At 40.6% G+C, this 24,988-nt stretch overlaps 1 non-coding gene across 1 annotated transcript in view; it reads right to left on the bottom strand.

Moving 5' to 3' along the window:
• Nucleotides 1-23,407, bottom strand: part of LOC112060876 (uncharacterized) — an 88,946-nt gene extending 65,539 nt beyond the window's left edge. The window contains exons 1-2 of the transcript XR_010600118.1: nucleotides 23,273-23,407; nucleotides 22,407-22,519 (exon numbers count right to left, since the gene is read on the bottom strand). This is a non-coding gene — a transcript (uncharacterized LOC112060876). The remainder of the gene's footprint in view (nucleotides 1-22,406; nucleotides 22,520-23,272) is intronic.
• Nucleotides 23,408-24,988: the final 1,581 nt, after the last annotated feature.

Raw genomic sequence — 24,988 nt, 5'->3', positions numbered from 1 at the left:
GCTGTTTTGTTTGTACACCTACAGATTGTGTGTGACACAGGGGGCCGAGTCACTGAAAACCTTCTCGAGAAGTTTATCAACAGGGGTCACTGCAGGCGGAGCAAACCTGAGAGTGCAGGTGGAGACACACCGGCAAGCAGGGACGCTCACATGAGGTGAGTGGCCCCGTCACACCACACTTACACAGAGTGTGCTCTTAACTGGAAACAGCCAGCAGCTTGGCAACAAAAGGCATATCTCTGAAACACCTAATTTCATTCATTTTAGTCCCACAGTTGACTGTGTTCCATGAAAATTTGGTGCACTCTTGCTATTATTGTTGAAAACTATCTATATCAGAAATACAAAATCAAAACAGCGAGGTTATTGAAAGAGTTCCTTACACTAAAAGGATGGATTCTCCCAGCACTCTAAATTTCCTGAATTACTCATTGTTTTGTGTTCTTCATTTGGTGTTGTCACGTGTCATCTCACATTTGGGCTATAACTTGTTTTAAAAACTTTTGGCAGGCTCAAAAATAAATAGCTCTTCTGAAATACTGTACAATATGGCTTACATTACACATACCTGCTCATAACCAATATTATAATCACCTCCAGGATGCACTGCAACAACCATCTAACATCACCTAACTAGGCATGAAATGAGGGACATGGTTTCAATTGGATACAACTGGGGGAATATAGATATTCCCCCTGTGGTTACAATATGTACAAGGCAGAATGTACTTAGAACAATTTACCAAGGGATGCAGGATTCTTCCGCACTTTAAGTCTTGGATGTCTTTCTAAAAATAATTTTCTTGTTCAACTATAAGATATGGACTTGATGCAGGAATTATTGGATCAAATTCTATTGCCTGTGTTGTGCAGAAGGTCAGAATATATGCTCATAATAGTCCCTTCTGACTTTAAATCCTATGAATATATGAATTACTTAAACTGGAATTTGGCTAGGACACCAGAGAGAATAGGCCCAATTCTATCTTCACTCACCTAGGGGTAATTGCCATGGACACAACTATTTTAATCTTGTGAAAAATACAAAAGGAACTTTTTAATGATAACTGTTAGGACTCACTTTTCAGTCTCATCTGAAAGGGGGTGTCTTCAGCACTACAGCACCGTCTAACATCCTGCTTTAAACATACGTGGGGGGGTCTTACATTAGACATGAGAGCTTCAGTTATCATCTCTTTAGTTGAAGCACATGCTTCCTTCTCCGTTACAGGCTTTTACAGAAGTCTGATTACTTTTGTGTATGCAATTCCTCTAAATGAAGAGGTGGGATGTATTACTACAGTAGGAAACCATACACAGTGTCTAATGCCAATTTAGACTTCAGGTTTGCATGCTTGATCAAATTCATAATTACATTGATCACTGGAGTTCTACTCCAATCACAATTTACTATAGGATCCTAACCTGGCTGCCTAAGTAACTGCTGATTGTGGCTCAGCATTTGGTTGAGCTTCTGAAAAAAGCAGGCCCTCTCTTTCATCAGGTTCAGGTGGCTGTGTGCTCTTAGTCATCCGTATGATGAGTTCAGCTGATGAACATATATCCTTTCATCTGCTCTCAGTTGGGACACAAAGGATTTGAGGATTGCTTTCTGTTGAGACACAGACCCACTTTTAAAGCTGTAGCACTCACAGAGGGCTCTACTTCTAACCTTAGCAGTGGAGGCTAATGCATGAATGATACTTTAGTGGATAGTGTAGCCGACCATGTTGTAAACAGAATGTGAAAAGAATTTTATGTTCCAATGGACCAGTGAAGGTTAGAATTAACAAGCAGCTTCACAAACTACTAGGCAGACTATGTATACAACTATTCAAAATATTTTAAAGACACACAGTGTGTTTTCCAAGTAATCCGTCCCCGCCCCTCTCTTTGTTCTGTTCCTCTGTCAATCTTTTTCTTAGTTTTTCAGTTTTACCTATGGTTAACTTTTACTCTCTTCCTCTGTCTAAATCCCTCCTCTGTCCCCTTTCTCCTCCATTTCCCTCCTTCCCTTCTGTCCTCCCTCATTCACTCCCACCTGCCAGATACTCCTCTCTATCTCTTATAAATACATTCCCACTCCCAACCCTACTGTGGAATGCCAGGAGGGGAGTGGGAGCTGTCAGTCCTCGTTTGTTGCTATTGGGATCTTCTCCCTAGAGTGGAGGATGAATTGGTTGTGGAGGTTGTCCTTCAAAGGGGCTGATGGGAAAAGGAAGGCAGGGTCATCCTTTCCTTTTCCACCATGATGAGGAGACAGATCTGTGTAGCAGAGGCAAACAGGAAGCAGCAATTCTCTACTTTCCTGTCAGGTATTGCTGCTTCACATAGTGGTAGAAAGTCATGGAATTCCAGAAATTCTGCACCCAGGGACCAGCTCTGCCCGATGCTGGCACTTCAGTTTCTCTTGGATTCTGATTAATTCTCCAATCCTTGCTTCACCAACCGCTGCTAAGGGAAAAGGAAGGGTATAGCTATAGAAGCTCCGCCCCATCAGGCCATAGAGTCAGGGAGCTGTTGCTCCCACTCCTTTGACCGTAACTCCCATCAGGCCTGTCTGCGTATACTGTGCATGAATTCAAGTGGTTAAACTGCCAGTGCAATAGTTAGAAGTGGCTCCACGTAGTACAACCTGGAATTTAAACCAGCCATGCTGCTAAGTGTCTCAATCATCAGGCAACAACTCATGGCAAACATTTTAATAGAATAATTTAAATGAGCTATAAAACTTCACTCTGAAATGTATAGATATTAACAAAATAGTTACTGATAACTTGGGCCAACATAATTCTTTCTCTGAAGAGATTTTATTACAGACTAGCTTGATAGAAGCTGGAGTGCATGAACATTAATTTTCAGTCTAAACATGATTTAACATTATGGTGTGAACACAGCTCTTCCCTTATTGTGTAATAGAATTCTAATCCTGTGACATTGTGGAAAAACTTTGGAAAAACTCATTCCACTTGAGCACTTTTTGTCAAGTTACTAAAGTGTGTGACTAAAGGAGCCCTGCAGTTGCACATGGGATATCATAATCTTTTGGCAACAGTGAAGGTGTCTTACAAATGTAGATGTTAACAGAGCTGGAGGACGCAAACTGACCTAAGGGTAAAATAGATAGCAGGACACTGCATTTATTTCCTTATGGAGGGAGCAGTATGTTTTATACATTATTCCCAGAAATTCTGAGAGTTATGCCAAATAATAATGTGTTGTGGGTCAGAAAGGTATCTCAAGGTAGATGTGAACAGTGGTATTCTGTAACCTGCCCTAGGTGTGACAGAAATGCAGTGAATGACTTTCTTCAATTATTGTGGTACTAACAATATGTCATATTATAGGCTGCTGGCATATTGAGACAGCTATCCATCAAACTGACCAATACTGTGTCATTATTTCCTTGCACTCACTTGTTGGTCAGTCTGTATCCATCTCTTGTCTTATACTTAAATTGTAAGCTCTTTGGGGGCACCAACCATCTTTTTGTTTTGTGTTTGTACAGCGAGTATCACAGTGGGGTCCTGGTCCATGACTGGGGCTCCTAGGTGGTATGATAATTTGATAATAAACAGTAACATTGATTCTGTGTTTATTTTCTGGGCATACATTTACTACACCCAAATAGTCAGTGAGACACCCATTAGGTACCCAAGGGTGAACCCTTAACTATGCAGAACTCACCTTTGGCCCAGTTGAGAGGAGGGGAGTAAAAATGTACCACCTTTGTATCTTCTCCACTCTTGGGGCTGCTAGTGTTCAAAATGGGCCCTTGCCATAGCTTAGAATAGCTTAAGGGCTTCTCTAAGTTATGTTAACTATAGCGGTTCACTGTGCCATCAGAGAATAGGGTTGCATGTTCCAAGTTCCAGTCCTACTGCTGACTACTTCTCTCTGCCTGATCTGGGAAGAGAAATGAGTGGCATAGATGCCTCAGTGCATATAGCCCACCTACACATGTCCTCATCTCATGTGAGTCCTGCAATAAACACAGCCCAGCTGGATCTGAGGACTGGGGACTTTAAGTCTAGAACAGATAAGTGGTTATACAACAATATTACTTTTTATATATATCCCCTTATTTTCAGCAGGGCCTCACAGCAGCTTCCCCTTCTGTATCCACAACACGGGTCCTTCCGTGTGGGGGCAATTCATGATATGCAGACATCTAAGTGAATGCATTCACATACCAGGGAGTTAGACATCTCAATGACATCAAATTATACTAGGAGTTAAAAAATTTAGTCCACATTTTCTATTGAGATTTAGGTGATCCTGCCAGAAGGCAACATGAATGGTCTAAATGAAATATTGGTCTTCTATAGAACTGTGAAAAATAGTGAATATACCATAACGTTTGATATACTGTAACATCTGACAAAAAGATATTTCGGCATATATACCTGGCCACTTTGCTTTTCACAAACGTTTATAAAAATGTTGAACTTTTAAATATTTTCTGTGCGAATCTGCAACATTGGGAAGGTTTCCCATGAAATGGTAACATTTACTTTATTATTATTATTATTATTTTTAAAGGTAAAACTAAAATCACATAAAGGTTTTCAATTTGCAGCTATTCCACAGAGTCCTAGTTCTTTCCAGCATTAAATTCTGTTCCTATTTTTAAAAGTAAGGGTATGCCTACACTGCAATTAAACTGATGGCTGGCCTGTGCCAGCTCACTCGAGCTCAGGGTAAGGGGCTGTTTAATTGCAGTGTAGACATTCGGGCTGGAGCCTGGGCTCTAGGACCCTGTGAGGGGGAAGAGTACCAGAGCTCTGGCTCCAGCCCAAGCCAGAAAGTCTACATCACAATTAAAGAGCCCTGCAGCACTAGCCCCTAGCCCAAGTCAGCATGGACCAGCCATGGGTGTCTATTTGCAGTATAGACATAACCAAATTAAAAAATTAAGGTTCATTCTTCTTCTTTAACTCAGAGCTATAATGTTAGTACAGAGTGCCAAGTCGACTTTCCTGGCTTTTGGCAGTTTGTATCACAACCTTTATATCGTTTTAACACAGTGTTTTCGTGCTGAATTATATCTGTTTCAAGAACAGCTTTCTGTTTTTTCATTGTTGTCTCCTGATGAAAAGCCATAATAGTCTGTGACATTAAGACAATACACTCAGTGCAAGATTGAAATATCGCAATGAATTATCTCCTGCTGAGAAGAAACAAGAGGGTGATTTCTTTTAACAAAATTCTTTTCACTGGATTGTGCTCAACAATACAACAAAGGGAACCATAGTTACATAACAAAGCTTCCAAATCTGAGTGGTACAGATAGTTGTAATTAACAGATTGAGTCGGAATAAAAAAATACAGCACTACACACATTGCAAAAGCACAAGAGATTTATATGCATAGATGAGCCTGAGCTGCAAGATTTGAATGTGACTCAGCTTATGAACACTCTCAAATTGCAGGGATCTTTGGATTTGGTGTTCTGGTTTGGGTCCTTCCCTCTTTACATGATAACAGTTAGTAACTGAGAGGATATATGATCGACAGTGGTGCAAGTAGAAATAATTTCTTGCCGGTACACTGCACTCATGGGAGGGACACGAAGGGGGGGGCACATGACCTCCCCACATGACTCCTTGCCTCACCCCCCAGATCAGGGCTCCCACACTCTCCCCATCCCCTCCCCATGATCCACATCCACATTATCTGGGGTGGGGGGGCTCTGTCCTCCTCCTGCAGTGCCGGAGACTTCTGCTGTACAAACCCCAGGCTGGAGGACTGAGGAGACGCAGCTGTGTGGAAGGGCTGGGGGCCGGGCTGGCACCAGCTAAGCACCATTTAAGGCCAGGAGGAATATCTGAAAGTTACTCTAGGGACTGAACCTGGGTGTTCATCAAAATCAACTGACTTGCCATTGATGTTAATTGACTTTGAATCAAGCATCTAATCAGCATACTGGTACAAGCCACCTTCCTTGCTGATGATGGGTCATTCAATCAATAGTGTGTGAACTATGCATTGAGAAAGCACAGAGCTTCTTCTTCCTTATGAAAGCACCTTTCATTCTTCTAATCAAAGTCTCATTTGTGCAAAATTATACCTAATCAAATGTGTTGATTATTTGATGTGGACAAACAGTCTGGTAAAGATTAGGCCAAGAACATGAAACTCATTTTCAGTTTATGATGAAAGCCAAGTCTACAGAAAAGTCTAGTGCTAGAATTTGCTACACCACTTACTTTCTATCATTCCACCCAGACAATACACATACCTACTGGAGCATTGGATTTAGTTTCAAAGAATCCATCGGTGTTAATTTGTCAATTCCAAAGCTTCATTTTTTTTAAACTACTTGTCATTAGGTTAACTTCCAAAGCAGATATGGTATCCCAATACTGGTTTGCTGCTGTTTTGCTTCTGTTTGACATGATATCTTTAAATAAACTCTGTGACTTGCGTAATCTGGCATCTGACCAGTAGGTAGCAACCCCAGCTCATTATTACTCTCATTGCAGAGGATAGGCTACCATACCTAGATTTACTTGACAAGCAATATCTGAAGAAATTTCATTGACACACCAGGCTAGACATTGGCATTCCTTTTTACTTGTCTCCTGAAAAGGAAGAAGGTGTTTCTTTTCTTTTCTTTTGTGTTTTGCTAAAGTTATCAGATGTCTGTGCTAGATCTTAACAACTGGCTCCTTTCAAATTCTACCATATAATACTATAGGTATATGCCAATTTGCTCTGTGAAGGCGTCTTCCTCAATGCAAGGCTAAAATTGATCAGTAACATTTGCTTGGTTGTCAACAATGCAACTGCAAAACAAATCCAGATTTCTCTATGATAATGAATTATCAATCACACTTGGTATAATTAACTTTGTGCCTAGCTGTTTCAGCACCTGCCATTGACAATATCTCCTGAAGAATAACATTTTCTCTCCAAGAATTAGCAAATAGTGTAGGAAGCAAGATCCCATTAAATTGATATTCCTACTGTTCTCTTGTGATCATGTCACAATAAAGGGATACTGACCTGCTGAGGAGAGCATTGTAAGAATTCTAGATGCTGAAAGATAAACAAGGAATTTCTATTATCTACATAGAACAAGAAACTTTCTTTCCTTAAGCATGCACAAAAGCATCCACTGAAATAATGGCTTACCAAGCATTAATGGCAGTTTGTTTTGTAAACAGAGAGGATATAGAGCATGTTAATAAGGACACTAAATTGAATGGGTTTGATGAAAATGCACTTCCATGCCTAAGTGTGTGACATCCTCAGGGAACCCTCTATTCTGACTAATATTAGAGCCATATAATTAATAAAGATCAGGAGGTAGCCAGAATTATAATGACACAGGGTTATGAATTCTTGAGCCAAACAGATATTTGCATCAGGAAGAAATAATTAGTAAATTTCCAAAACTTCCATTTGCTTTTTTGATTAACCATTGTCTATCACTTGTTTTTCTCAAAATTATAGTTTATTGTGTTACTAACTAAAAGAAACTAATGATTTGAGTAAGCTTTGACTATTCAAGAATTGTTTGTTATTATGGTACCCATAGAAATACATCCCATTTGCCATAAGTATTTCCTTTGAAGATTTCTTATGGGCATAATGTCCTATATTACACTTCTCAGTGGATACAAAAATGTGCTGAACATAAATAAAATATTAATGGTGCAAAAGCTTAATTATCATCACAGCAAGGCTCTGGCTTATAAATACAATACAAGGAGGCTATATAACAGGGAGTGAGAATAAGATGAGTTGGGATCCAACTCTGTCACTAATTTGCTGTATGCAATGTTTTAGCCAATACTTCTTGCAGTGTGACCTTGGATTTACAAATGTAATTAATCTCACCATGCCTCAGTTCGTCATTACTATTTATCTGCATCCTTCCTGACTGCTGTGCTGCTTGTCATGCTGTCAACCATGACATTCTTCCCAATCGCCTGGGACCATTTGCTTGAGTCTCAGAGAACTGGCCTTCATGGTTTTGCTCCCATCTATCAGAGGTGTTCCCCCCCCCAGGATGCAGTAGAGCGAGAACTTGGCCCAGTGGACAGTGAGCTAGCCCTCAGAGACCTGGGTTCTACTCCCCACATGGACTTCCTGTATGACCAGAGGCCAGTGTCTTAGGGACAGAGTTTCAAAAGTTTTTAGGCACCCAAAGATACAGCTAGGCATCTAGCGGGGTTTACAAAGGATCTAACTTTCGAGGTGCTTTTGAAAATCCCACTAGGTGTCTAAATACCATTGAAAATTTGGCCTTTAGTCTGTGTGTGCCTCAATGCACCATCTGTACAATGGAGGTAACAGCACTGCTCAACCTCACAGAGGGGCTGTGAGGAGAAATAGGTTAGACATTGTGAAGCGCTCAGATCATGGACAGCGGGTGAAGCTTCCCCTTGGGGAGGCTAGCCCCCTGCCCTGCCACTTTCCCACCTCTTCCAGGCAAGGCCACAGCTCTGCTCCCTGCTCTTAGCCCCTCCCCTGGACCTGGCCGGAACTCTCAGCCTCAGCTGTGACCATAGCAGAGCTCTTGGCTCTGGCTGGAGCTCCAAGCCCGGAACCACTCCCCTATTCCACCCACAGCCGCATCCTGCCTCTTCCCCTCCAGTCCCCACTCCACCTGTTTCCCCCCCCCCCCCCCCAGGCTCTGTCCCCCGCACACTCCTTCCCCCTCCCTCCACTGCGGCCCTGAGACCGGAAATGCTATGTGCCCCCGCCGCAGCCCTGGGGCCATGGTGTGGAGTGAGTGCTTCTCCAGCTCCACAGCTGTGTCAGGGGGAGATTTTTCCAGGGTCCCCAAATCCATCACTGCGCCACCGCCAGCAGTGTAAGGTTTGGGGAGGCTTAGCCTTCCCCAGCCTCCATTACGTGCAACCTATGGCTCAGATACTACGGTGATGGGGCCACATAAGTACCACAGGTACAGTGGGAACTTCTCTATACCACTGCTATCCCTTCCCTTTGTTTTGGCCCCTTCTTTTCACCTACACTCCTCAAATATGCCTCTTTTCTGAATGTAAATTTGGCTCAGAGGGCTTGGCTGTATTTCTTCTGAGTCCCTTGCATTCTCTCTTCAATGCCCCTTACCCTCTGCAGAGGGATTCCTGTTTTACAGGCTCATCTAACACTTCATTAAATTACCATCCCTTTCTTATTTTAATCACTGTGCCTCTGTTTGTAAACAAACTACTGACTCCTTGCCCCAGAGACACAAGCTGGGAGCAGAACCTCTCCTCTGCAGAACTCCCATTCCACACTAATGCTGTGCTGCAGTTAAGAGCTGCGACTGGGAGCACACCTCCTGTATGAAACTGGGGGGAGGGGGGACATTCAGAAACAAACTTTTAGCAAAATGGTATTAAAATATTAATTTTATAAAAACATCAAGCTATTTTGTACATAATACCCAGCACCTGCGAGATAAACATTGTACTACAACGACATCCCTAAGTATCATTTCATAATTACCCAGCGTCATGGTTACTAGGTGAGCTGAGTTTTAGACCTCTTTGCAGTCCTTCTCAAGTGCACCTTTGAGGTGACAGACTTCACTTCCTTGACCTCTCTCAAAGGTGGAACCGTGCCATTCAAACAATTATAGACTGGATCTCTGGATTGCAGGCTTCCTGTTTCCCTACAGTGTAAAAACCTAACAGGCCCAACTGTATTTGACACCTACAAGTAAACTCTCTAGGAGTCTGTGACCAGTGGCAGATTAAAAGTGTCTCAAATCAATTTATCAAAACAAACATTGTTTACTCACATAAAAGTACATAGTGAGCAGAGAAAAGGGTTAAAACAGCAAGTGTTCTATATGACTCAGTCTTACCTAAACTGTATCCTTTCCATGCAAGCTTTTGGTAAGTTCCAGTCACTGCTGGCCCCCTACCTCTGAACTGAGAGAAACACACTGCACTGCCACATTCTCTCAGTGTCTCTGTCAGAGTCTAACCTTCAGCACTCCCTCCTCTTCCTCTATAGGCAGATGGTTCTAATGGTATAGTGTCCCTTTGATCCTCAGCTCGGGCATTAGGAAAGTAAATATGTTAACCTGATTAATAGTACCTCTATTATTCTCTTAATGCCCTTAGTATCCTCTCTAGAGGTATCTTTTATCTCTGTAATCTTTTTGTTTCCTGCTTATTCGCCCCAACAGATTCTTTGATTTAACTCTGGGTAGTCAGACAGAGTAATATCAAACTGGTAATCTCAGATACATATGATATTCATAAAAATAATAGAGGTCTCCCTCATTCTCTACACCTAGCTATCCTAGTTAACTTATATAAATGTTGTTTCTAAACAATTACCACGAGGTGCTACAATTAAAATACAGTTAGACTATTACAATGTTAATGCTAGCGGGCAAGTTTCCCAATTAGATATTTTGTGTACCTAAATTCTTCTGTCTTGTCAATTAGAATAAGGTATAGAAAAGGGGAAAAAAGATTTGAAATTTTTCTGACCAGTTCTGACCAGGATTTGAAATTGTGTTTTCAGGCAGTCTACTGGCTCCTAATCACTGAGACTCAATTTGCCTATTAAACCATTGTAAATGAAGAAGAGTCTGCATACAAAAGTATTAGTCACCAATTCTAATTCAAAACTTAAGAATACTCTCCAAGTTGACCATAGATGGTAAAATATAGCAACAACTTAGTTAGTTTTCCATTTCAGTTGTGCTAGGTGAGTAAGAGCACCTAGATCATAAAGATGCCTATACTTATTTGCTTGGAATAATAGCCAATATTCCAGATTTTCAGAAGAAATATTTCTCCCCTCTTCTTATTGGTCATAACCACTTTGATCTTACCTCCCTATAGCACAGACTTCTTAATACAGTCTTGCAAAATTCTTCTTGTCCCTGGACCCGAATGAGTAGTTTTTCTGATGGCTGAATGAAGGTTTTAGCTTTTAATTAATATTATCCTCTTTGTAGAGATGAGTGAGTAGATTTTGTGCCTGTGCTAATATATATATTCATGAAAATTTGCAAGGCTATCTTGTGTAGTTGCACATATCCTCAAGTTCACCTTACCACACCTTACCACACAGGCAAGGTTAAGATGAAAAACTACATTAAATGAAAGGCTGCTAATATAATTTTCCACCAGTTGTCACTTGATAACAAGCATAACTACATCAAGTGCACATTTAAACTGCCTGTCATTGAAAGTATTCTGTGCAGTAATCCAGTGAAACACTATAGTATTAATACGATTGAAAATGAAGGGTGAGAGTCACAGTTGTGGTCTGGCTGCTTTGTGCTGCTCTGGCACTGCAAAGCAGATGTAAACCTGGCTTAATTAGCTGACTAAACTCTGTTTAAAGCATCTACGCAATGGCAATGGAGCACAAGGCATCTGGAATTTGCTAGTGTACCTGGTTCTAAAGATATGGCTAAATATTAGGGATGAATGAACCTCAGTCATAGAGCTGTGAAGTTCAGTTAAGATAAACTCAGAGAAGTCTGGTTGTTTATTCAAACTATACAAATCTGCTGAGTAAGCAAAGATTGAGTGGAGAGCTCAAAAACAAGTTTTCTTGCAAGATTTCCAGTATTCCAATTTCTACTGAGACTGAAAATATAACAAGAAAAGCATTCTTTCTCATGGTATTTCAGTACTTCTGTTTCTGGTCTTGGAAACACAAAGGCACACATTACTTAACTTCCTTCCAAAACTTAACTTTTTCCAGTTTCAAAGTGGGTGATGAAAAAGTGCTTACTTTCTCATTTTTACCATATAATTATAAAATAAATCAATTGGAATATAAGTATTGTATATACATTTCAGTGTATAGTGTATAGAGCAGTATAAACAAGTCATTGTCTGTATGAAATTTTAGTTTGTACTGACTTGGCTAGTGCTTTTTATGTAGCCTGTTGTAAAACTAGACAAATATTTAGATGAGTTAATGTACCCCTGGAAAACCTCTATGTATCCCAAAGGTATGTGTACCCCTGCTTGAGAACCACTGGTGTAATTCAACTCATTACAGAGAGGGGGAAAATTGAAAAGTTTGGTTTTAAATCTGGGGTTTGATTAGACTTTGTCTCCCTAAATTATAGGACGCATGTATCAAGAACTAGTTTGAGTCCCTCTCAAACACCAATATAATTAATGACAGTGGATAAGAATTAACTAAATATCCTTTGATGGCAGATCCAGAGTCCACTGAATTCAATGTAAAATTTTCCATTGATTTCACTGAGCTTTGGAACAAGCCCCTGTGATCCTATGGATTTTAAGTGTGACTCATTCCCAGTGTATTTTATTTCAAAGCATTTTAAGGAAGAAACAGTCATGTTCGGACTCAGAAAATAACTAAACATACTGCAAATACGTAAGATACCATTCATAGCATTCTACCCACTTAATGGCTCTTAGATTGACATAGATGATGAGTTTATTTAGTCAACCTAATGACAAGAAGGCCAGAAGGGAGGTTTAATTTGTAGGCCAAATTATGGTAATATATGCACATTATCATATTTTTGTTTGTGCAATATATTTGTGTCCTGTTTTCATTGTATAATTATGCTAAATAGAACGATTAGCTAAATGAGCCATCAAGGTACCCCAGGGTGTGCTACCAGTTCTTGTGTTGCATTGCTTTTTACCATTGCTGATGTCGCAACACCTCAAAGCATTTAGCTAACTAAACAATGTTAAAATCTAGAAATTTTATACAACTGCTTCAGTAAAATGCTTTAATCATTAACAATTTTATAGACACAATCTATATTATTCATTGTTACTTCTTCTTCTTCTTCTTCTTTTGTATGGCTGGTGTAAAGCAGCAACAACAATTTCACCCAAAGTTGATCGAGCCAAATGGCTACATCAGGAGTAGCAGAATTTATTGCATTAATGCCTCCTTAATAATTATAAATTGGGCAGTAGTTGGTGATATGTTTGATGGTCTGTCACGGGGAGCCACACTTGCATGCCGAGGAGTCCTTGATTTTCCATTTGTGCATTAGATGACTGCATCTACCATGGTTGGTTTGGATTCAGTTCAGAGTTGACCAAAATGACCATGGAATGCCGAACCCAGGAACCTTCTGTGTGGGATCTGGCACAAGGTGCTTATTTTTAAAGTCTTGTTTAGTCCAACCTGCTTTCCAAGCCTCCTTCTGATCATAGCCTGATTGCATGAGGCTAAGCAAATGTTCCCAGAAAGGCTAGTGGGACTTAAGATGTTGGGGCAGGGGGGTGGGGAGAGGAGTTTTCAAGGTCTCGGTGGATAGGAAGGCATCTGTTTTCCTGGATTCGCTGACCTTCGTGGAGTGTTGCAGCAGCTCGGCATAACGATGTTAGACAGAATAGGTAGCCATAGTGATGGAGCCAACTGACTCTATTCAGCTGGGTGTAAATAAGTTGTGTGTGGCTGCCTCTGCTCTATACTGGTGCACAATATTCAGCTACTGAATATACAGGTGCTATTGCAGAAGTTTGTACAACTGATGCTGAAGAACTCCAGGTTGCACCTAATAGTTTCTGGATTATGTTGGTTTTCTTTTTTATCTTTGCAGCTACCTTCTCAAGGTGATCATGGAAGGGGAGGGTGTGGTCGAGTTTCACTCCAAGGTATGTTGGAGTGTAATCATGTCACACATTTTTACCACAGAAAGCTACTTTCAGTGTGTTTTTGGCACTTCTATTATCAAGATGAAATGTGCTTACTATGGTTTTTCCAGGGTTTGGTGTGAGCCTCCATTTCCAGAAATATTGTTCCATAGTCTGGAGGTCCTCAGTTAATGCTTTCTCAATGTTATGGAGGTTTGTCATTGCAAGATTATCTGCATATCCAAATTTTCGAGATCTAGTTGGAGGCATGTCCCTATCACTATGTGACAGAATGCACCCCTGTATTCATACCCTACACACTATTATAATAATCTTTGTACAAAATATGCACTATAAGGTATCATTTGAAAACTAATAACTTACTGGTCAATAATATAATGATGAAATGTATGTAGCAACATTATATGTAAAGTTATGAATCCCCCCTAAAAGATGTTGGTGGAACATTTCAAACCTACATAGCCCCAGTTAGGCAGTACTGCTTGAACAGATCTTAAACAAAGGAATGTGTGTTTATCTCAGTTTCCATATAAGTTTTAAACAGGATCCTCAGACAGTGAGAGGGGGAGGACAGAAAACCAGGAAAATCTGCATTTCAGCAAACAGAGGTAAGAAGAAACATCATGAAACCTCGTTCACTATTGTGATGAAAATAAATTTTGCTTTGAGTAACCTTTATGAAAATGCATCTCAAAGGAGGACTGGACTATAAAGGTGAGGGGGAAATCCACCCCAGTTTCTCTCTCCCTATACATCTCTCTTTTTTTTCATCTAAGGAAACAAAAAGAAACAGCCTATGGACTTTTGGAGCAGAGCCTGATCTGAAATTTGGTCAACAATGTTATTGTAAGCCTGCGGTAAGAACTTTAGGTCCAGCTTGTTAAGTTTAGAAAGCATTTTAATCTTTATTTTTCTTGTAACCATTTCTGACTTTAATGTCTCATTACTTGTACTCACTTAAAACCTATCTCTTTGTAGTTAAATAAACGTGTTTTATTCCTTAATCAAAGCTAATCCAGTGTTGTGAATTGTTTGAGTACCTTTATTTAAGGTAGCAGAGAGTTGTATATTGATCCCCTTATAGGGGCAACGGACCTAATATATCTGGATTATCCATGAGAGGGCTGGACAATGCAAAACACACTTTTTTGGGAAAATCTGGGATGGGAAGTGTTGGGGTCACCCTGCAAATGGTAACCAAGGCTGCTGGAAGCCAGAGTGTGGCTGGGTTTGCTAACAGGCTGCTGGGGTCAGAGCTGCTGAACCAGGGCTGCAGCTATACCCAGACATTCAGGGTGTGACCTGCATGGTGCTTGGCTGTTTGTGAGGAGCCCAGGTTGGAAGCTACTGAAGTGAAGCTTTGTGAGGCACCCCAAATTGTAAGGCAAATGGTGATGCAACCCCTCACAGGTCTGGATTGCACCCTGGAATGTCATACACTATCACAAAGTAAGAGACTCATAGAAAAGCTCTGTGTAGCTCAAAGGCTTGTCTCTCTCATCAACAGAAGTTGATGCAATAAAAGATATTACCTTGCCCACCTTGTCCCCCACAAAGTAACATGGCAGAGTTGTATTTTCCCCTGCTTTAATGAGGTTAATGTCTATTACTCCACCTGATAGGCAGAAGCCAAACCCTAGGCAGCCAGTGAGCCAGGGTGGGGACTGTGCTTCAAAAGCCACAAAATACCTTGGGACAGATCTCTTGGGCCTGCTCTGAAAAAAATATTTTTGGGGCCAAATGCATAAAGTGCAATATACGATTTGGGGATATTCTGCTTTAAGTTTGTTCAAATTCAATAGCAGACAAGAAACATACAGGGTAGGTAAGTTACATAAAAAAGAACTCAACAGAAAACAGAAGGAAAGAGGGAGCAAAATCGAGCTGTTAGAATAATATACTGAGCTGTGCTGTGTAAGAATCAAGATTAGAGGAAATTAAATGCCCTCTTGATCTTGAACATATAAGGTACATGGAGGATAGTCATGAAGTGGTGATAGGACGACAGCATATGTCCTTTCATAACAATGCAGGATCAGTAATTACAGATAAAAACAATATTCCAAGAAGGGAAAGATCGGAGGGCAGTGATAGTATGTATCATCCCCTTTGCTGATATATAAAGAAATGGAAAATAAGAAGCAATAAAAGCAGACCCACAAGTCAATAGATAAGTAGAACAAGAAGTAAAAGAATATTTCTGGAAGGAAAGCACTGGATAGGTTTTCCATTGAGACTGATATTGTAACCTCTTTCTCCTAGGATTAGTATTTAGTGTACAGTAACTCCTCACTTAACGTTGTAGTTATGTTCCTGAAAAATGTAACTTTAAGTGAAACAACGTTAAACAAATCCAATTTTCCCATAAGATTTCATGTAAATGCAGGGAGTTAGGTTCCAAGGAAATTTTTTTGTACTGTACTGTGGTTGGGAAGTGCCACAGCTTACCTCACACAGGCACAGCCCGCTGCAGGCAAGGATGCTAGGAAGCACCTTCACAGCAGCAGCAGCTTCCCCAGAGAAGAACAGGCGCTGACTTTGCCAGGGGATTCTCCAGAACCGCCTCTTCCCGTCCCCGCTCCACTCCAGGCCCACCTCTTCCCATCCCAACTTCACCTCCTCTCTGGAGCATGCTGCATCCCTGCTCCTTCCCCCCACCCCCAGAATGTCCTAAGCGCCACCAAATAGCTGTTTGGTGGTGCTTAGGACTTTCTGGGAGGGAGGGGGAGGAGCGGAGACGCGGCACTTCCCCACTCTTCCCCCTCTCTCCCAGTGCGTCACTGCCACCAAACAGTGGAGACGCAGCACTTCCCCACTCCTCCCCCCCCCCAGAAAGTCCTAAGCGCCACCAAACAGCTGTTTGGCGGTGGGGGAAGCGCTGGGAGGGATGAGGAGGAGGTGGAGAAGTGGAACTTGTGCAATGCTCTCTTGTAAAGTCATTGCTCTTCCACAGAATCTTACAAGCAGCGGACAGAGCAGGCAGCCAAACGACGTTATAAGGGAGCATTGCGCAACTTTAAACGAGCATGTTCCCTAATTGAGCAGCGACATAACTTTGAAACAACGTTAAGTGGGAGGACGTTAAGTGAGGAGTTACTGTACACATTCTTGGTTAATAAAATCATATGTCCCTAAGGAATTCTGCACTCTAAACATGGGGGAAGATCCTGATTTGGTGTAAATTGCCATAGTTCCACTGTGGAGCTATGGCAAATTACACTAGCTGAGGATCTGCCCCATTAACTCTAATGACTGGGAAGATAATAAATAATAACCAGTTAAAGTTGCACAGTTGCAGATCAAGATATCTTGCACCTTGGTATCAAGTTCTTGAGTTTCCTGAAAGGGCCACATTTTAATTCCCTTAACTAGAGCTGAATTAATCACTTGTAACAAATAAAGTGCGTGTGTGTATGTGTGTAGGGATTGATTGTGGAAATCGCTAAATTCTCAAATGTACTTGTTCAAAATTATTCACAAAATCAGCTCATTCAGCTATGTAATTCCTGGTCTGCAGGTTATTCACTAACACCTTATTGGGAATAGTTACATAGTATTGCTTCTGTTCCGTGATTGGATAACTTCTGTATGTAACCAACACAGCAGAAAGTGAGCATAGAAATGCTGTGAATATGGGCTGTTCAAAAACAGCTTTTGAATATGAACAAATATTCACAGACAGTTTTATGAGCTAATTGCTCTGCTCACTTCAGATAAGAATGACAACTAATTTTTGCCATCCTCAAATTTAATGGAAAATGCTTTCTAGATCACTTATGTGTAAATTATTACTTTTTAAAAGATTGTTTTAAGGATTGAAAGCCAACTAAAACCATTCTAGGATAGCATAACCATATCTAACCATTATATTACAAATGCATTAGCCCAAAACATTACTAGCCAGTAGTAGTTACACTGTCAGTAGACTAAAGCAAAACTGCTTTGTGGTGCCATCTTGCAATGTTGAGTGTTCCACGTTAGAACCACACTTGCAGAACTTTCACAGTAGCTCATCGTAAAATATCACAAAGGAGGAGGAGAGTCTGGAAGTAGTCAATGTTAGCAGATACTGCAGCAAGAAGAGACTCTTAAAGAAATGCATAATAACATTTCTATCCTTCCACTTATCAAAAGTGACAAACGTGACATGATGAATGAATTTGAAGACCTCTAAGCCACATGTGTACAAAATGTTCTCTAAATTACTCACTGACATTCAACATAAGAGGTAGGATTTGAAATAAAATTGCACTCTTTAGAGCCAATATTCTTGATGGACAAGCTACTGGAACAGGGACAGGAAAATTTTTGTCCCTGGGTGTGACATTTTGTGAATAGTCATTAAAAATCTCTTACATTTAATTAGATGCTTTTATCTCAAAAGCACTGTAAAAAGCTCTTAAAACTATAATCAGGGGAGATGGAGGAGAATAGTTTTGGGTTTAGTCTAGCGCTGCAGTAACAGCAGACCTTGGAATCAGTAGATACTGAGCCCTGTCCTGTGTAAATCTGGTTCATGTTATGCAATATGACAGGGAATATAAACAAAAATCAGTCTCTTGACAAGCACTCTTCCGTGTCACGCTGTTAGTACATGGCATCAGAAGAAAACTGAATCAAAGGGTCACTGGGTGAAATTCTGTGGCCTGTGTTATGATCGTAATGGCCCCCTTCTGGACTTAAGATTTATTAAATCTATGCATTTTTGGCAAATATGGGACACATAAAGCCACCAATCCCTCTGACAAAAACTTAGTTTATTTCATACAGTCATCACAAAATGAGTCCATGTCTCAAAGCTATACTGCCATATCTATACCAGCAACAATATCAACCAGCTGAGTTTGAAAGAGTGGCAAGGGAAGTTCCATGTATACATGGTATGAAGAGCAAATACAAATCATCAAAGAATGTGTAGAACACAGGCATGTTAACATATTTAGGGTTAACTACAACCAAATGAGAGGATGTTGAGCACAACTGCTCTGACTATAGTTAGTGCTCAATTGTGCTTAACATGATGTTAATTACCACAACTCCTCAAGGTAGTGTTCTAACAGTGTAATTTTACAGAGTAGATAAGCTCAGAGACAATTAACTCTGAAGCACTTACAAACGAGGAAGCCAGGAAACTGGAACAGAGAGGAAGTACTAAAACAAGAATCCAAAACTACCACCTACCCCCATTGCAAGTTAGATTTAATGCCAAAAGTGGCTGGCAAACCATTAGTGTACCAATACATCAGCCATACAAGCTCATACTTTACAACCAATATTGTTTCAAAGTAACAGGATTTTGATTCAAGGCCTGTAGGCTCTGTCCCAAAAGTAAAATATTTTAAGATTTTTAAATTGTTTTTTATTTTACATATGACCGGGAACTTCATTGCCTAGAAATAGAAATGTATCCGTTTGGTATTGATTATGGCAAAAAAATGTATCCTTCCCATTTGGAAATCTGGTATTCCCCCAGATTCACATCGCGCCATATTAACCTGAAATTACTTTGTTAAGACTTCTTGCAGGTACCTTCTATTCCTATAGGAGAAAGCATACAATCCCATAACAAGGATTACATTTTCAGGGCCAGTTTCAGATACTGGGGGCAGAGGGGAGATGCTTCTTTAGGATCTCTAGTGAATTTAGTGTTGGCTAAATTAGTCCTGTGTAATGTATTTTTAAAAATAAGCTGATGAGTAACTTTTTGAATCAGTTCTCTGATTTTCATTCATGAGTCCACCAGTTCTCAGGAGCCATCAATTACACTGGTCTACAATTTTTGAGAAGTCGTCTGCTTCAGAGATAAAATGTGCTATTATGTAATTTGATGTGCTGAATTCAAATATGACAATTAAAACAACTCATTGGCTACTGTTTCTAAGATATTTAAGTTTTTACATTTTATGTCTATGTATATTGTGTAGATAGTAGAGTTTTAATCCTAAATTGTAAACCTAGGTCTTTTCATGTGTTTATGGTTGCTTTACATGATAATATTTCACCTGTCCTGTTTATGTAACACTTTAAAAATCAGCAAAAGGGTTATATAAATAAAATGTATTATGAAACAAAAGGCAAAAAACTATTATGTACATAGTTTAGTCCTATTCAGTGTCTCCTCGGCGCTTCTTGGCTTGTCTCTTGTATTCATTAAATAGAGCATCTCTTGTCACTGTCCAGAAATAGTCTGCAAGCATTGATGGGCTCCATTTGCCCTGATAGCGTTTCTCCATTGTTGCAATGTCCTGGTGAAATCGCTCGCCGTGCTCGTTGCTCACTGCTCCGCAGTTCGGTGGAAAAAAATCTAGATGAGAGTGCAAAAAATGTATCTTTAGTGACATGTTGCAACCAAGGCTTTTGTATGCCTTGAGGAGGTTTTCCACCAACAACCTGTAGTTGTCTGCCTTGTTGTTTCCGAGAAAATTTATTGCCACTAACTGGAAGGTTTTCCATGCCGTCTTTTCCTTGCCACGCAGTGCATGGTCAAATGCATCATCTCGAAGAAGTTCACGAATCTGAGGACCAACAAAGACACCTTCCTTTTTCTTAGCTTCACTTAACCTTGGAAATTTTCCTTGGAGGTACTTGAAAGCTGCTTGTGTTTTGTCAATGGCCTTGACAAAGTTCTTCATCAGACCCAGCTTGATGTGTAAGGGTGGTAACAAAATCTTCCTTGATTCAACAAGTGGTGGATACTGAACACTTTTCCTCCCAGGCTCCAATGACTGTCGGAGTGGCCAATCTTTCTTGATGTAGTGAAATCTCTTGCACGACTATCCCATTCACAGAGAAAACAGCAGTACTTTGTGTATGCAGTCTGCAGACCAAGCAAGAGAGCAACAACCTTCAAATCACCACAAAGCCACCACTGATGTTGGTCATAGTTTATGCACCTCGAAAGTTGTTTCATGTTGTCATAGGTTTTCTTCATATGGACTGCATGACCAACTGGAATTGATGGCAAAACATTGCCATTATGCAGTAAAACAGCTTTAAGATTCGTCTTTGATGAATCAATGAACAGTCTCCACTCATCTGGATCGTGAACAATGTTGAGGGCTGCCATCACACCATCGATGTTGTTGCAGGCTACAAAATCACCTTCCATGAAGAAGAATGGGACAAGATCCTTTTGACGGTCACAGAACATGGAAACCCTAACATCACCTGCCAGGAGATTCCACTGCTGTAGTCTGGAGCCCAACAGCTCTGCCTTACTCTTGGGTAGTTCCAAATCCCTGACAAGGTTATTCAGTTCACCTTGTGTTATGAGGTGTGGTTCAGAGGAGGAGGATAGGAGAAAATGTGGGTCCTGTGACATTGATGGTTCAGGACCAGAAGTTTCATCCTCTTCCTCTTCCTCGTCTGACTCAAGTGAGAATGATTCTGGTGCATCAGGAACCGGCAGTCCTTCTCCGTGGGGTACTGGGCATATAGCTGATGGAATGTTTGGATAATGCACAGTCCACTTTTTCTTCTTTGACACACCTTTCCCAATTGGAGGCACCATGCAGAAGTAACAATTGCTGGTATGATCTGTTGGCTCTCTCCAAATCATTGGCACTGCAAAAGGCATAGATTTCCTTTTCATGTTCAACCACTGGCGAAGATTTGTTGCACAAGTGTTGCAGCATATGTGTGGGACCCACCTCTTGTCCTGATCTCCAATTTTGCAGCCAAAATAAAGGTGATAGGCTTTCTTAACCAGAGTGGTTATACTGCGCTTTTGTGATGCAAAAGTCACTTCACCAAACATAGCAGAAGTTATCTGCACTGTTCACACAAGTACGAGGCATCTCTGCTCACTTTGGCTAAACAGAAATGTGTCCCTTTGCAAAATCAAACACTGACAAATAAGAGAGCACGACACTGTATGATTTCTAGAGCTGATATAGGGCAATTTGTTCAGCAGAGTGATGGAAGCTTCGTTATGATTGCATCATCCATGACTTCTAGGAATAACATGATGCAGTTCATATCCTGTATGATGCAATACCAGCTTCAGATTGCATCATTCATTGTTTTGCCTAAAAAGCAAGTACTGTCCAAACCCAGTCATAGATTTATTCATAGATCCAGTCAAAGATGTATTTTAGTCATTTCTGGTTTAAATTGAGATACCTTCCCTTTATAACTCACTTATCCTCCGCCATTCCCAAGTCAAGGATCGTATATACTGACCCAATAGCATATCTTGAAAACTAGAGCCAATCAACAATTTTGAGCATCATTTTCATTCTCAGTGACCAGAATTAGTAAAGTTTGACTACATTTATTTCAGAAGCATTTTGGCTGTAGAGCAGTGTTATCAAATAGAAATGAGTGTACTTCACTACCAACCAGGAGTGATATTATGTGAAATTTTCCTTACCCCATTTTCTTAAAAAAATACTGACTTCTCTTTCCATGCATATTGATGTGCCACTGGATTTACTGATTCCATCACCTACCTTAAGTCCTCAATTGGCACATAATTTTCTAATATTAACAATGGTTGTGTGTGCATTTTTCTTCATTAGCAGAGGTATTGTACTATGAATATTTTTCATGCACTAGAAATGAAATAGCTCAGAGCTTTCCAGTGATAACCAGAGGTTATTGAGGATTTTCTATGATGGATTGGTACCAACATAGTTAAAGTTGTGTTACAGATTTCAGCTTAACAGGAGATTTAAACCTTTATTTTACAAAAGTCCCATTGAAATGGCAAAAACCAAAACAATGAATTTAAGCTTTTGAAAATTTCTATTTGAATTTTTCATAGTAGTTTGATGAAAAATGGATTAATAGAAGAGTAAAACAAGAATTCAAAATTACCTTTGTGGAATTTTTTCTCTGGTTCTCTCACTATTTTTGCATCCCTTTTGCAAGAATTCTAAAGCAGTCTGGATGTGTCCTTTGTCCACATTGTTGCTCCTCATGCAGTGTTTCTGAGAATATCAGATATACAGAGGTTAGTGACTTCAGCAGTGCTAAGGCAGAATTAGTTCTCTGATGCATGGAACATGTGACAGTCAGATGTGCTGATCTGTTCATACAATTGTTATAAAAGCATATGAGGTCACTGTTTAGGTTTTATGTTAGAGTACAAGTTAGATGAAGTTGGGTACACATAAAGCTTTAGAGTGATGGCATGTGTCATCAATAGTGTTGTAGGCAACATGAAGGTGGAAAAGAATGAACATATCTTTCCCCTTAATTTGATTTCATGCTTTTAAAGTTTGAGGTGGAAGAGATGCAACCTTACCTGCCACAAAATATGAATTGTTTGTTAATAGCACTAAATGTGGTTTTAACATTTTGGTTTATAAAGCTACTTGCAAAACTGCTGCCATTGTGTTTCATAACGCAAAAGATAAGCATAGATTTGCAGTAGTATTCTAGATTGTAGCTCAGTCTTGTACCTAGACAGGTGAGTAAGGGCTTGTCTACACTACACAGTTTTGTCAGCAAAAGGCAGATTTTGCTGATAAAACAGGGGAGGTGTACACATTACAAAGCTACTTTTGTCAGCAAAATTCTGCTGTTTTGACGACAAAATAAAACCACCTTGACCAGAGGCATAAAGCATTTTGCAGCGAAGTTAAAGCATCAAAGTGTCAGTGTAGATGCTGCTGTTCATTATATCGCCATAACTGGCTTCCCCCCGTATCCCACAATACCAGTCTGACTGCTCTGCTCACAGTTTTGAACTCCGCTGCCCTGCATTCCAGCTACACAGGCATGCACCCCTCCCCTTTCAAAGCTCCGGAAAGTTCTGACAACTGAGCATGTTGCTTCACTCCAGCAGCAAACAGCAAATCATTAACTTGCAAATCCTGCTCTCCCTGGGCAATAGGAACACAGCAGCAGGCAGGCTGTTGCTGCATGGGAAGAGAAGGGGATGAGACTACTGTGCTGTGCAGAGCCAGGGAGGGAGGCGGGGGCTGATGTCGGGAGTGTCCGCCTCCCCCTGTCTCAGGACTGATTGCTTCCAGCAGCTGTCTGAACTTCTGAGACAGCATGCTGACACACTCACTCTCACACAACACACACTCTGACTCTGTCTCTCCCCCTCCCACACACATGCGTTCCATGTTACACACTCTCCTAACGATGGGATTGAGAAACCCGCATCAAGTGATGCTGAACCTGCCCCATGAGGCATTGCAAACCCTTCCCAAAGCACCCTGTGGCCAGTTGCTCAGTGGGATAGCTACCCACAATGCACTGCTTTCTGTGTCAATGCAAGAGCTGCTACTGTGGATGCGATCTGCCGACACAAGGAGCATAGTGTGTACATGCAAAAGCGGTTTAATTAAAGTGGTTTAATTAAAGCAGCATAACTTTTGTCAACAAAACTCTGTAGTGTAGACATGGCCTAAGAGGGAGGAAACCTTTCCCTATGTCCCCTACATCGGCTACCTGGACCTTGGGGCTGGGTGTGTAGGCATAAGAGATGCTCTATATACACTTACTCCTTCCCTCCCTTCGGTATGTGGGCAGGGAAGGGAGGGGAATGGGCAAACGCATCAGCCATTTCAGTTGAGCCAGCATGCCAAGACTAGTAATTTACAGCTGACATAAGGTAAAATTACAATCCTCTGGGAGCATGGAGGGAATTAGCTCCCTAGGCTTCTCCTGAGGTGGCGCTGTAATGTAACATACTTTACTATGATCTGTGTCCTACGGACACAATTCATCTAGTCTGAAATGATTTTCCTATATGTTGATTTATTCCAAGAGCAACTAATAAATAGCTGTATACATTCTCTTGTAAAATCCAACATGGAAACATTTCAGCTTTGACATGGAAATTCCTTGCAAATTCTCTTTAAAAAAATTCTCTGATGGAAGAAAAACTCAGAATGATGTCAGATTTACAAATGTGTTTGGAAAGAAAAAGATCTCAACCCCCATTTCTCTTTATACTGCCTCTGCTATTACCACCCATTCCTACAGAATGTGCATTACAGTCAAATTCTACCCCCTTCTCTCTTCCTATTTCCATATCTAAATGGTAAGAAAAATCAGCCAGGAGAACTTCATCATATCTCGCTTTGTCAGGTGTGCAGCAATAGGTGGGTCTCTGACATGTATTAATTCTCAGTCAAGAATTCAACCTCCTCCAGTCAGTTTCCTGTTGCCAGGGGGATTGCATTGTACAAGAGTGTATAAGATTACCCACTTTTGAAGTGGTGATGGCAATTTTCAAAAGTGAGATGTCTTGAAATAACTAAATGGAAATAGCTAAAACCTTGTGACCTCTCCCTGCATGTAACTGGCTGAGGTTGTTTTTTTTAATCTGAGGCCTAGTAAAAATGGACTAGATGGAAGATTAATTGATTCATTCTAACATAATATGCCCAGCACCTCTGAAAAACCAAGCTATCAATGCCTCTATATGGGTACACAAAATC

This window comes from Chrysemys picta, chromosome 3 (assembly GCF_011386835.1).
Source record: "Chrysemys picta bellii isolate R12L10 chromosome 3, ASM1138683v2, whole genome shotgun sequence".
NCBI lineage: Eukaryota > Metazoa > Chordata > Testudines > Emydidae > Chrysemys > Chrysemys picta.
This window is presented reverse-complemented; position numbering and strand designations above follow the sequence as displayed.